Here is a 14,900-nt window from a genome sequence, read left to right as displayed (position 1 = left end):
TTGTCTGTTGTCTTGCGTTGTCAGTGACCTCTTTGCCCCGCGATGTATTTTTTACTGCGAGAGAATATGATGTGTGGCGTGAGAGCGCCATGGCTTGTAGCATCAGTAACTAAGGGAGGCGGGTCTTTGCGAAGGGTCAATTCCAAACGTGATATCGATTTTATATAATGTTCAATAAACAAAACATTGTTTAGGCATTTGTAATTGCACCAATTCAGATGCAACTTCTATGCCGCCTCTGCAGTGCAACAATGAATTCTGTTGTTAATGATTTTATTTAATTGGTAACAGCTCTATATGGTGTCTTAAAGGTGGATCTTTCAGATGAATTTGAGTGCTGATGTTGTCTTGGTCTTGGTCTTGGTCTCAACCCCCCAAAGTCTTGGTCTTTTCTTGATCTCAACACATACTGATCTTGGTCTCGGATTAGGTGGTCTTGACTACAACATTAGATAATGTGTAAACTGTTGAAAAACTTAACATGAGCTCTGAGATTAAGTGAGGATAAATGTGTCTGTAGACGCTACAAGTCAATGTGATTTTTCACCTTTTTAAAAAAATATATTTTCTGAGCTTCGTGTAAAGAATTACACAACCCATGATTCTGAAGTGGAATCCACCACTCAGAGAAGTCGCTGTTTTGAGGCAAAAGTACAATGAACAGCATGGCTGCACACATAAAGCATTGAAAATTACGTAATCATATAAGTTATACACTAAATACTAAATATCAAACGTTTTAAAGTCAGATTTAAAAAAAAAAAAAAGAAATTAATACTTTTATTGAGCAAGGATGCATTAAATTGATCAAAAGTAGTGTAAAGAATTGTACATTGTTATAAAAATATCTATTTTAAATAAATGCTTCTTTAAATAAACTTTCTGTGCATCAAAGAATCCTGAAATAAAATGTATGATGGTTTTAACAGAATAGCTCAAGCAGCACAACTATTTTCAACATATAATAATAATAATTAAAAAAACAATAATAAAAAAATGTTTCTTGAGTAGCAAATCAGTATTTGAATTGAAGACTGGAGTAAAATGCTTAAAATTCAGCTTTGACATCACAGGATTACATTTTAATATATATTAAAATAAAAAACAGTTATTTTAAATTGTATTATTAATATTTTGTAATATTACTGTTTTCGCTATATTTTTGATCAAATAAATGCAGCCTTGGTGAGCATTCTTTAAAAAACATTTTCAACACTTTCAACCCCAAACATTTGAATTGTATAATTGTACATATTTTAATATTTCCCAATAAATGTTAAATATATTGTATTTTTTTATACTTATATTATCAATTATATACAGCCCCTACTTTTATATTGTACACTGTTGTTGTTGGTTCAGTTACATCATTTGCAATGCTTCATCGGGTGAGTAGTTCATTCCATCATAACAGACGTTAAAAGACAGTCATGTACCTTGATCTGCTATGCGTTCCATTAATACAATCACACATCAATGCTGGAATAAGATAATTAGGTAATTTCTGTATTGGGACATAAGCCTGAAAGGTATAGGCTGACTCTGTGTGTGTCTCAATGCCTATAATTATGATGTCTAAGCTCTGGACCCTTTAGACAGAGCTGTCACAGTGAAACTATCATCACTGACACCTGCTGTGTCCATAGAGCGTGATGATGAGAGGTTGACATTTCTACACAGACCAAGAAGCTGGTCTGCTGAGGTATGATCAGCAAATACCAATAACACACTTTTTTACTGGTATCAACGGTAATGTTTGTGCTTTTTTTGTGAGCATTCACCTGTGAAGAAAGACAGAGAGAGTTTATTTTGCACTGTTTTGTCAGTACAAATGTGTCACTTCAGAAGAGACTGGGGCTAGTTGTCACAGGGCTAATATTTTTTTTATATTTAGATTTTATATTTAGATTTTTAAAGCCCCCACCCCCAAATAATGGTTTAATATTTTTGTAATTTATAGTTTACATTTTTTTGTTTCATTAATTTTTTTTTTTCCCTTTGCTGAAAAGAATCCTCTAATACGCTGTTTAATGTGACATTGTCACAGCTTACCCCATAAAAGGTGACACCATGCCCCATTATTGAAAATAACTAAAAAAAACACTGAGAGAAAGCGTGAACGGCGTCTGGCGCACAGACAGGTGCATGAGAATTTACGTTAGGGCGGCAACAGCAGAGTGGTGGCTCGGTTTTCCAGATGGTTCCTCTGGAGGCATATTATCTGCTCCATCACAGCAGGCTAAACCTGAGACTGTTGAAGTGTGTATGGGGGGCTGTAAATACTGTGGGCAGTTCGGTGCCACAATGATGCTCCCAACCCTGCAGCTTGTAAGTGATCCTTACCTGGCCTGTCCCAGCTGTGGGGTAGGCTTTCCACCCCCCTCCGCCAGCCTAGTCATGGGATAGGTCTGCTGCCTTTATCCCCACAGTTTCTCTATCCCACCACAGGATAAACTTACTGCTAAATGACAGGGTTGGCCCGCTCCCCGGGTAGTTGCACCACCAGAACAGGAAAAGCATGTGACACACTTGAGTCATGCACCTCTAGATGTGTGGGAATAGGAAAAAGAAAAACAAACACACTTTGATTAGTCTCCGAAGTCGTACATTTGAATATCAGGAGTCGAGCACGCTGAAGTACGTGTAATTCTGTTCAGCGCCCTTATAAATGAATAACTAGCATGCACAGGCCCCTTCCCTTTTTGATTTGCAGCCTTATCTGTTTCCCTGGAGTTCACTAATTACACAGCGTCTACGGTTTCAGCGGGCATGTTTGATATGAGTTTATCTGAGCTGTCCGTCAAGCAATTAAGGTCAGCGTTCAGCACTCTCTCAATAGCACAGTCACGGCCTCAGCAAGCAGGGAACGGATCAGACCAGCTCAGATCAGGTGAGGTCTCTAGTACTAGGTTTCCACTCCTGCCGTCCCACCATGACAACACACAATGGCTGTGATCAACGTTGTTCCTACATGACTGTTCACCCTGAGCGACCCGTCCTAATGGGCTATTAATGCTTGTGTGGCCTCAGATAGTTCAGTGAGTACATTTACATGTGTGGTTATAATCAAGCTAAAGCGAAGTCAAATTTTTACAGTCTTTATCTGTCTGCCCAAGTATATATGACCCAAATCACAATCGGATATTTGATATTTAAAATAAATATTGCGTCACTTTAGGAAGCACGCAACCCAGAACCCAATTGTAGTCTAATTGACATATACATGCTGGAAGAAGCTACAATCCCATTATCTAGGTCTGTTAAGGTCTTGTTTTGTTTTTCGGCGAACATTCATTTCAATAGGAATTCAGGTGACCAGGAATTTTGTGTGATGGCGAAAGATTTTCCCACATAGATTTAGCAACAGGTTCAAGTTGGCGATTCACCACATTGACCAACAGAAAGCTGATTTTTTTTTTAAAGTGACTTTTGTGTGAGCTGTGCTCGATACATTGCTACACTATTGACAATAGACAATGGCCTTTTTTGCCTGCAAAAGTTTGTCGAAATTTCACTAATGTAAACTGCACCTTTACCTAAAGAATAATTATTGGTTTAGTCCGACTGAAATCAAAATTTTAAAGTGCAGGAATATTCTAGGTTCAGTACAATTTAAGCTAAATCGACAGCAGCAAAGTAAAGTGCTGTAACACTTGGAGCATAAAGTTGTATACCTCAAAAATTTGACCTCCTTTTCTTTAAAGAAAGCAGAAATCTGGGTTACAGTAAGGCACTTACAATGGAAGTGAATGGGACCAATCTGCAAATGTTAAATTACTTTTTTTTTTAACAGTATAGGCACAAGACATAAATATGATTTTAGTATAAAAATTGTTTAATAACCTGTTCTGTGTACTAAAAGCAATGTAAAAATGATGAGAACTTTTTTTTACAGCTCAAATAATCACATATTTTAACAGAGGAATTCATGCAAGTTTCAATTTTCTGCTTTTAAATCTCCAAAAATTGGAGTTAAAACCAAGAAACAATATTTTTCAACGTTATTTGACAAATGCTGTCATTTGAGCTTAATGTTTGTATTGAACTTGTTTGTATTGAACCTAGAATCATGCCATTCAAAGTCCTTGAAGCATTCGAGGGAGTGGTTTAGTCTGTACATTTTATAGTTGTCTTCCATTTAATAAAATGTGGAACATCACAATGAGGCAAGACACAGTCAGCTTGAGTTCATCTCAGGTGAGGGTCTTGAACAACTCTTGGCTGAACAGGAGTATAAAACTATGCGACTGTGTGGTCAGACAGTAATAAATTATACGAGTAAGACATTCGCTCTTCAGTGGTGTGGATTGCCTGAACAGTTTCACTGTGTTGGGAGTGGTCACATTTAATACACTCTGTGTGTGTGTGTGTGTGTGTCTGAGGCTTCGTGTGATCTGTGACATGCTGTGTTGAACACAAGATTAACTAGGTGACACTGTGATAGCCAGGCATCGTGAAACGCACAGGAGTCCTCTTTCAAAACAAGACTCGTCTTCCTCTACTCTCCTTCCCTCTCACTACAGTCGTTCTGTATTCCTGAGATAAATTTGCATCAGGTGAGTCGTACAGACGGTATTAATGACATCTCACCACCTCACCCAACATATTTATTGTGACACCAAACAGGAATTATGAAAATTACAAAGACTGGCCTACTGGGGGCACTAAAATATTTATCTTGAAATTATCCTTAAAATGCTTTTTGATTTGGTGGAACTCATTTTCTATAAACTGTTTTAAAAATAAGTATGTTTACAAATCCATGCATTTACAACTTTACAGCTATACTTTATATGCCTCCACATGCAATTTAAGCACCTGTGGTGCCTGTTTTCCCAGATGTCAGAGGCACAGCACTCAGCAATGAGAAATAAACTTCAGTAGGCATGATAACTTCATAGCTGGTGTGTCAGATTACACTGCTTGAAGCCCCCCACCCCCACATATGCCTACATGCCATACTTACTGCTCATAAAATATTCAGCTGACATGCTATTGCTTCTCCTTTGATTATATATTTTACCATATTAATGCCAAATTTACACTGAAAAGATGGCACAGAAATGCTTCTGAAGTGGCAATTAGGACTGTTTAATGCTGCTCAGAGATGGCATAAACGCATTTACACAGCCATTTTTGCCATTTTCAGTGTTGTGTGTAATGCATTACTAAGTAATTAATTACTGAAATTTAATTACTTTTTCCTTGAAAAAGTAAAGTAAGGGATTACTCTTAATTTTTTGTAATTTAATTACAGTTACTTCTGATGTAATTGCATTAAATACTGTATAGACTATAGAACAATTCTATATAAAACAATAGTGGGCTTAACATCAAAATTTAACGTCTAATTTTAAAATGTGTTTTTAATGTAACCTTTTCCCTTTAAATACTTTGGTCAGTTCAAGAATAATTTATGCAATTTTATATTTTTTATTTGAAAGAATTAAAAGAGCATCTATCCTTGTATTGTTTAAAGGCACAATACGTAAGATTTTAGGATTAAAATATCCATAAACCACTAAAACAGTGTTATATATTTTGTTGACTTGTGTACTTACATTATCCTAAATGTTTCCAACAATGTTTAAATCCAAAGAAATCAGCTAGCTTAACCAGTGTAACGGCCCGTGTCATTGCGTCGCCTGTCAATGATGTCATATCCACGCTACCCTTGATTTCCATTTTATTAGGCAGTTGAGCAACTATTTGGATACTTTTATTGACAGAAAACTAATTATTAGGGCTGGGTATTGACACAATTTTCATGATTCAGTTCGATTCAATTACGATTTTATCGATTCGATATCGATTATTTTGGATGTAGTATTTCAGATACAATACATGACAAATTTTCTAGAGGAAAAAAATCTCTCAACTAATGCTGTAAACTACACATGGGAGTCAGCTGGTACTACTATAATAATATTGAAGGTTAAATTAACTTATTTATATACAAACACTTAAATTACACTCAATGTTTTTACTATAAATAAAGTTTAGAATTACATAATCATATTTCTACTCCAATTTGTTTTTGTTTTTTTGAAATATAAACATTTAAATCGTGGCTGTCATAACTGATTTATTCAAACATGCATTAAATATTGAAGAACATTATAATGAATATGTAACTGTGCATAGCTATATTTATCAGAATGCTGCCTTCTAGAGTTCACTTTTCTAGCTGACTGATGAGTTTATGGTCACTGAATATGTTTTTCTGAGGTAAATGTGACGTTACGTGACATTGTGTCTTTCCGAGGTTGAAACACTGATTGAGCTATTACACGAGACATGATACAGATTTCGGAAAGTTGTACTGTATATTTTAACATACCTTCAGATGTTTATTCATGTTTATTTCGCACTGTAACTGGTATTAAAGCGGAGGAGAGGATGTTCGCTCCGTGCTGCCGCTTCTCTTTAACTGAGGCGCTAAAGCGATCTGTCACGTCACATTAAACAGCGCCAAAACGGTATTTATTTTTTGAATCTCATAATAAGATTGACGTCATTTGAAATCTGAGATTTTGGTTCATATCAAAAGTAACAAAGAACAAAGATTATTGCGATTTATTGGATAGGAGGCTTGTTACATGTTCTGTTCATTCATCAACTGAAAACAGACTAGACTAATCGATTCTTGGGATTTAAGAATCAATATCGGTTCGTAAAAATGAGAATCGATTAAAATCGAGAAATCAATATTTTTTACCCAGCCCTACTAATCATTGTTATAAAGTTCAACACAGTTTTATTGTTTGAATCTCTCGTTTACTTGATTTACCGCAAGTGACATGTCGAAGAAGGTAGAGCTTCAGAGCCATACTTATTACATAATCGCCACAGAAAAATCAAAGGTGTTTACCAGCCGGAAAACAAACTTTTTTCCGGAAAGTTCATTTTGGCAAGCTTCCAAGCAAACATTGTTTTGTTCTGAATTACATTACACCTGTTCATTCTTCAAATTCACTTGAAGTATACCGGGGCCGTAAGTCACATCTTGTGTTTGCGATTCAGAGATGACACTACAGCAGAACATCTATGTGTGAAATGAGTGCAGGATGTTGCAGTGCTATTAGCAGCAAGCTGTCTGGTAAATAATAGGCTCGTTTGAGATGCACCTCGCCTTGCCTGAAATTTAGGCGAGAGTAGGCGGCTGCAGTGAGGGGAGGAGTGAAAAAAGTGCAGGCAAGATAGATCGTTTTCACTTCTCATAGTGGAGCAGACCCCTACGAGATCAAAGGCGGATATCGCGGGATTCACACTAATACACTGTGTTGCTAATAAACTGGATGTAATTTAAGTTGTAAATAAATTATATGAAAATAAATATGATTTATGATTATATTATTCAGAACACGAACTCATTATTGGCCAGCTCCTGCGTCAGCATCACACTAATGCGTCATGCTGCTCATGTGAACAGCCTCTGCCAATACTGAAGCCCACGTTCTGATGTAGAACCTGGAAGCGCTAAACATAAACAGCGTAGGAGAATGACACAGAAGAGAAGATATTGTTGAATAAAGTCGTTATTTTTGTTTTGTTTTTGAGCACAAAAAGTATTCTTATCACTTTATAACATTAAGGTTGGACCACTGCAGTCACGTTGACTTTTTTAACAATGTCTTTAGTACCTTTCTGGACCTTGAAAGTGGTGGTTAAATTGCTGTCTATGGACGAGTCATATACCTCTCAGATTTCATCAAAAATATCTTAATTTGTGCTCCAGAGATGAACGAAAGTCTTACGGGTGTAGAACGACATGAGGGTGAGTAATTAATGACAGAATTTTCATTTTTGGGTGAACTAACCCTTTAAGCTGTGTCGTTTCCCATCGTGCTTTTGATCAGTGCAGTCGGTGGAGAGCAGCTGTGCCTGACTGCAGAATCCGACACAGCCGCCTTGCCGTCACGAGAGTTTTTTGACATACGTCAGCATGACATCAGAGCAAGTCTGACCACACTCGGACACATTTCTAACCGGCATGCATTTCGCGGTGATCAGCAGTGATCGGTTTTGCGCAGATTTTGCTCATCTCAAACAAGCCTAATATTACATGGCTCTCTGGAATATTTGATTCTGATTGGTCAACTGCAGCACACAGTGATCAGACATTTCCTAATATTCACTGTCGCCCCTGATAACAATGTATATCAGGCAGACTTTCATGTCTCTTATATCAAACCGTGGACTCACACTCTCATTTCACAAATGCTTAAAGTGTTAGTTCACCCAAAAATGAAAATTCTGTCATTAATTACTCACCCTCATGTCGTTTTACACCCGTAAGACCTTCATTCATCTTCGGAACACAAATTAAGATATTTTTGATGAAATCCGATGGCTCAGTGAAGCCACTATTAAGAGCAAAGCCACTGAAACTCTCAAGGTCCAAAAAGGTACTAAAAACATATTTGAAACAGTTCATGTGAGTACAATGGTTCAACCTTAATATTATAAAGCAACAAGAAATAATTTTTGTGCACCAAAAAAAACAAAATAACGACTTTTCAACAATATCTAGTGATGGCCGATTTCAAAACACTGCTTCAGAGCTTTACGAATCGAATCAGTGGATCAAAGTCATGTGATTTCAGCAGTTTAGCCGTTTAAAAGGAGATCCGAATTACTAATTCGAAACAAAAGATTCGTAAAGCTCAGAAGCTTCATGAAGCAGTGTTTTGAAATCGACCCATATAGATATTGTTTAATAGTCATTATTTTGTTTTTTTGGTACACAAAAAGTTTTCTCGTCGCTTTATAATATTAAAGTTGAACACTGAACTGTTTTGAATATGTTTTTAGTACCTTTCTGGATCTTGAGAGTTTCAATGGCTTTGCTCTTAATAGAGGCCTCATTGAGCCATCGGATTTCATCAAAAATATCTTAATTTGTGTTCCAAAGATGAACGAAGGTCTTGGGGGTGTGCAACAACATGAGGGTGAGTAATTAATGACATTATTTTCATTTTTGGGTGAACTAACCCTTCAAGTTACAGGTTATAGTAAAAATTACCCTAGAGGGCTTCAGTATTAATACTGTGTACTAGTGCGGTGGCTAAAATAGTACTCAGGTCTAATTTTAAAATAATTTGAACTCAAATCAATATTAGATATATTTATTTGATTAATAGTAGCATAATAAGATGGTGTACAGTTCAATAATGTACAGTTCATACTGCAAAATAAACCCATTCAGGTTGATACAAGATCTGATTTATCTTAATCTTTTACATACTACGGAGGAATTCTTGTCTGTGTTCAGGAAGAAAAATATGAATTACTTTGTTTCATTATTGGTCCATACTTACTGCCGATTTGGAATTAGTGAAGAACAAATGATGAGTAGGACCAGGATGTTCGAAAACAATAGCTTCCACCCCCACCTAGAATTCAGGGAAATTAGTGAAAACCGCAGCCAGTAAAAACAGCAACCTGAAGGGTACGAGTAAAAAAGGCGAATATGTAGGGGGCGTATTGAAAGGCAAGCTAATATTCAGAAACAACAGGTAATGAAGGCAATATCTCATCATGGCCTAAGAGCACATGGTGGGACTCTTAAATGAGTCTTGATTGTACTGAGCAATTTGGAACTCAGCAGAGCACTCAATTAAGGCGAGCGATTAACAGCAGATCTGACTTGTCCTGCTCCCTGTGATGTCATCGTTCTTGGAGTGTGGCAGCCATAGCAGGTGTCTGATTTGACCAAAGCACTGGCCAGCAGCTTATATCATTAATAAAACCCAAGACTCAACCTATCAACACTGCAGTATATTCCATTTTATGCCATTTTCTCCACATGAGGCTTTCCTTTCTCCTGTTTTGCTTTTAAATGTAGTTCTACAAGAACCCATACTTCAAACCAACATGCCTCCTGAATTAATTTTGCGCTAGACTTTTCTATGAAATGCTAAATGGCACAATAATCTGACTTCATTTTGAGGGGACCTTTTCAGAAACACAAAATGTGCCATGATTTGGTCTCCAGTGGTCATTTTTGAGAAGATTAAACTCTGCTCTTAAAGTTTAGTCGAAGTGCACTGAGGTTACCTTTCGTTAGTCTAGTTAAGTTTGTTGTGGCTTTTCAGCCAGATTCGGCATAGTAAAACGTAAACCAGATATAGTGCATTTCTCTCGCAGTTTATGAGAAAATAAGCTCTGTGACAGCATAGCGCTCGGTTTTCATTTTGTGCGAGACGTACTAAAACCGTGTGTGTAATTGTGAGTGTGTGCAGTTCGCAGAGAGTCGACCAGCGTGCACTGTACCTCCTTCAAACGTCTTCCCAGTCAATGGAAAAACAAAGGTCAGGACTCTGGAAATGTCACTCAGTCCCTGGCTTGGCACTTAGAGGTCCAAGGGAACCCGGAGGGGGGGCTTGGCCTGGCTGCAGGTTCCGGGGGGACAGAATAATGTGTCACACGGCTGCCGCTGCTTCCTCTTCCCCTGGTGGTTGGGGGCAGGCAGAGAGGCACGGTGGGGGCTCATTGTTACACTGCCTTTTCCATCAGCTGTCAGGAGAGCAGGGGGCCCGGCTAAATGGGCACTCTAAAATACTGCACGCCAGGGAGTTGGCCCTCTCAAAAATATACAGTATACCTAGCAAGCAGAAAGGATAGATTTAAAGCTTTCATATTTAATCACAAAAATGACATTTATACATTATGCGTAATAGCGCTCCTTATGCCCTAATTTTTTATTTCTATCATATGCGCCTGTTTGTCAACACTTGTGTTAGGGCTCAGGATTGCGTACTGTGCCGTTACCAAAAACACTTGAACAAACAAAATTATTACTGAAAGTAGTATTTCAACTCTCTATTCAAAGTCCCAGGAAGTCATGCTAAGTTTCCTAATATCCATAATACTATACTGGATTACTGTAACCTTTCAAAAGCGCCGCATACTAATAAGAGAGAATACGGCACCCAGGAGCGTCCTTTCACTATCACACACTTTCCATAAAAGAAGAAACCAGAGCCAGTAACATTTAGGGCCTTTTTCGTTTTGCTTCAGAATAACTGCAGACAGAGGGTGAAAATACAGACTGTACTTCCATGCAATAAAGAGTGGAAACAAGTGAGAGAAACAGAGACGGGAGCGAGAGAGGGAGAGCGAGAAGGAAGCTGATCAGATGATTATTTCAGCCGAGCAGGATAAGTGGTTGAAACGGAGCCGTGTTTGTCGCTGCGCTGCGGGTGATCAAGGTGAAGAAGGAGAAAAGGGCCGGCCACGCCCCCGAGCACACCTGAGATTGCGTTACCTGCCGTCTCTCAAGCGTCATACTGGGAGCGTGGAAACCCGAGTGCAGCCACGAGAAGAAATCTGGCCGTCAGTCAAGTGCTTTTGTTTGCAGTTCTACGAACAGGCCGGATCTGGTTTCTCTGCTCCAGAAACAAGGAACCTAACCAGAGGAGCAGCAGAAGAGCATCTGAATACAGCTACAAATTTCCCAGACTAAATCATTTGTCACTACAGAACAGACCCGCTCTGGAGAATTGAATGATTATAAAAATTAAAAAAAGTCACTATTTATTTTGAATGTATCAAGGTCAGTGCCTTCTTACTTTATTACAGTTTGATCGTTTCTGATTTGTCCGACTTCAATTATATTTGCACCTTGCACAATGTAAAACATCTTTGTGATGATAATGAAGGAAGGAGACAAGATATTACAGTGTATTAGCAAATATCCACAATCTCAATTCGAGTTTGCTTTGTTTTTATAAACACTATGGGCTAGTGTTCACCAAAATCAGGATGTGAACACAATGTCATAGACACAATAATGTCAGGAATGCTTCACGGTCATATTGAATTCAGTGTGACTTTAAATAATTAAAATACCTAATCATCTGCAGCCATTCCTGGGGGAAGGAAAATACTTTTGAAGCCAATAGCAAGATCATTTCTCATATTTGTAGATATGAAAAGAAAAGTCACTCAGATGTGATTTATTCTGTCATAAATACTGAGTGATTTATTCAGTACGATGTACTTGAGACAAAACTCAAATGATCTAAATGAGTAAATTGGGAAAGATGTTACCAAAGCCTCTTTAGAAGCATCAGCGTGTATCTTTTGATTTAGGCTTTTTCATATTGCTCCTCTAATAGACCTGAAACAGCTGGACATTACAAGACAAAAAAAGGAGGTGTAAATGATGAGAGAAAAACAAGGCACTGAGCTAGAGAAGGAGGGAATAAGATAGAAGAGAGCGACGGAAATTAAGCATCTGATGTAATAGGACACTGTAAGTAGGCAAGTGAAAGCCTCCTCCTTTCCTCCTTCAGGGATAATTGTTGTTTAGATATACTTTTACCCGTGTCTCACTCTCAGGTTATGTTTATACAACTTGTTATTGTGGTTTCTCTTTGCCTTTTCTCCCTCTTTTCCATCTCCCTTTTCCTCCTCTTCTTTGTACTTTCTTGCTAGGGGAAAATCTGCGAGGCTTGCTCGCCGGTGCCAGCAACAGTTAATCCTTTTCCAAAGCACCTTAACTATGCTGGGAATTCTGCAGATGCTAAATAAAACAACGGGAACAACCATGCACTTAACACCAGCTCACGCTGGCAAGAGTGCCTCTGTCTTCAGATGCTCCGTTTTTTCATAAGTAGTTCAAAACAATCTGCTGTTGTGTGATAACTGTGTGTTTCTCTTGAGTGAGCTGGTAGCAGGGCCGCGCTGGGTTCAGCAGCACCGCCTCTAATCCCATTATGGCCGTTCACCTCCGATTACATAAAATAAATCAGGAAATATGCAAGGAGGAAATAAGATGTTTCTCTGCATTAGTTGACCAAAAGTGTCAAGCATTGATGGCCGTCACCTTACGTTTGTGTATTTTACGATAGTTTTATATGTTAAAAAAAAATAAAATAAATCAATCCTTATATTAGGGTCAGTAAGATTTGTTTTATTAATTTATTTTTTTATTGCATGTATCAAAAGTGATAGTAAATACATTTATAAATATTGCAAAAGCCTTTTATTTCTAATAATTGCTGTTCTTTTCAACTTTCTATTCATCAAAGAATCTTAAAAAAAGAAAAGTATCATGGTTTCCACTAAAATATTAAGCTGCAAATTTGTTTTCAACATTGATAATAATAAGAAATGTGTCTTGAGCAGCAAATCAGCATATTAGAATGATTTCTTAAAGATCATGTGACAATGAAGACTGGAGTAATGATACTGAAAATTCAGCTTTGCCATCACAGAAATCAATTACATAGAAAAAATAGAAAAGTTATTTTGTAAAACACACAAAAAACTGATCCGTAGGGTGAAAACTCAGTGCTTGACACTTTGTAATATTTGTAAATATTTGTTTGTTTGTTCAAGAAGCTAGCTACAAAAAAGCTGTCAATTCTCTAAAATATATATTTATATATCTCTGTTGTTAGTACTGCTGTTGCTGGTAACATGGAGAAGTCAATTGCCCTCAAAAATGAATGAATGTACAAATGTTCTCCTGATAATAAAATGAGGGATATTCATGTGATCAAATGCACCTTAACAGCTGTACCCTTTTATCAGTCTAAATTTCTCATTTTTCGATTATTTTTTCTTTGATTTGAAAGGACATGGGACTTTTTCACACCCTGAAATGCAACCGTCAATCAGTTATGTTGTTTTGAGATCAATATGATTTAGTGAACTCTCACTCATGTAGACTGGTTTGGAAAAAGAGACGGTGGGAACAGGTGTAGTTTCAATACAGCGCTCATTATCCTTGAGTGATGACCTTCAGTGGCATACTGTACTCCTCTGTAATCATCCTTCACTCTCCATCTCTTTCTCTAAATGCTAACTGGAGCCTTTCAAAGCAGCCAGTGAAAAGCAAAATTGGCCTATTGAAGAAGTTTATTAGAAATTGATCTACTCTTTTCAACTCACACAGGAGCCAGAAGACTTCGAAAACTTGTACGGACATGACACGATCACGGCGCGGCCGCATTCACGCTCACAGTCGACCTTTATGAAGAGTCACCTTTAGAACGGCGGGTCAGAGTACCGAGACGTGAAAAGTCATATAACGTGTATGCAGATAATTATGTTAATGTATGAACTGATTGATTTTTCTGCTGTAGCAGGTTGTCTGGCAAATTGAGGTTTATTTTTGTGTGCTTTGGCATTTATGTCCCATTACTGGAGATGTACGGTATTGATAGATATTCTAAAGTAATGTTAATCTAACAATATGCTCAAGGTTATCTCATGAAGTGGTCTGGAAAAGTTTTACCTGTGCCTTACGACATTTGATCAGCTCTAATCATTAAAACTTCGGGCAACAAGAAAGAGATGTGGGAAAAGAGACAGATGAAAGAATCCATGACTTCATCTGTGCCTGTAGGAAAAATGAAAAGAAAAGACAAAAAAAAAAAAAAAGAGAGAGAGAGGGCAAAAAACAGGTCAGCTTTCTCACACAGGAAGGAAACTTTCCCAAACTATATATATTTTTATGTTTGTAGTGAGGTTGTTTCTTAAGAAAAAAGCAAGTACACATTAAGTTGACAGTAAAAGTGAAAGTGAAGATGAGTTTCGACTAAAATATTAAGCAGCACAACTGTTTTCAACATTGATAATGATAAGAAATGTTTCTTGTGCAGCAAATCAGCATATCAGAATGATTTCTGACGGATCATGTGACACTGAAGACTGGAGTAATGATGCTGAAAATTCAGCTTTGACATCACAGGAATAAATTACATTTTTAAAATATAGTAAAATAGTTCAATTGTAAACATATATCACAATATTACAGTTTTTACTGTATTCCTGAACAAATAAATGCAGCTTCGGTGAGCATCTTTCAAAAATAAAAATTCTCACCAACCCCAAACTTTTGAACAGTAGTGTATTTACATCAAAAGGTGAGAAATTGTTTTGATTCA

The sequence above is a fragment of the Ctenopharyngodon idella genome, chromosome 9 (assembly GCF_019924925.1).
Source record: "Ctenopharyngodon idella isolate HZGC_01 chromosome 9, HZGC01, whole genome shotgun sequence".
Taxonomy (NCBI): domain Eukaryota; kingdom Metazoa; phylum Chordata; class Actinopteri; order Cypriniformes; family Xenocyprididae; genus Ctenopharyngodon; species Ctenopharyngodon idella.
The sequence above is the reverse complement of the archived record's forward strand: the minus strand, read 5'-3'. Positions refer to the sequence as shown.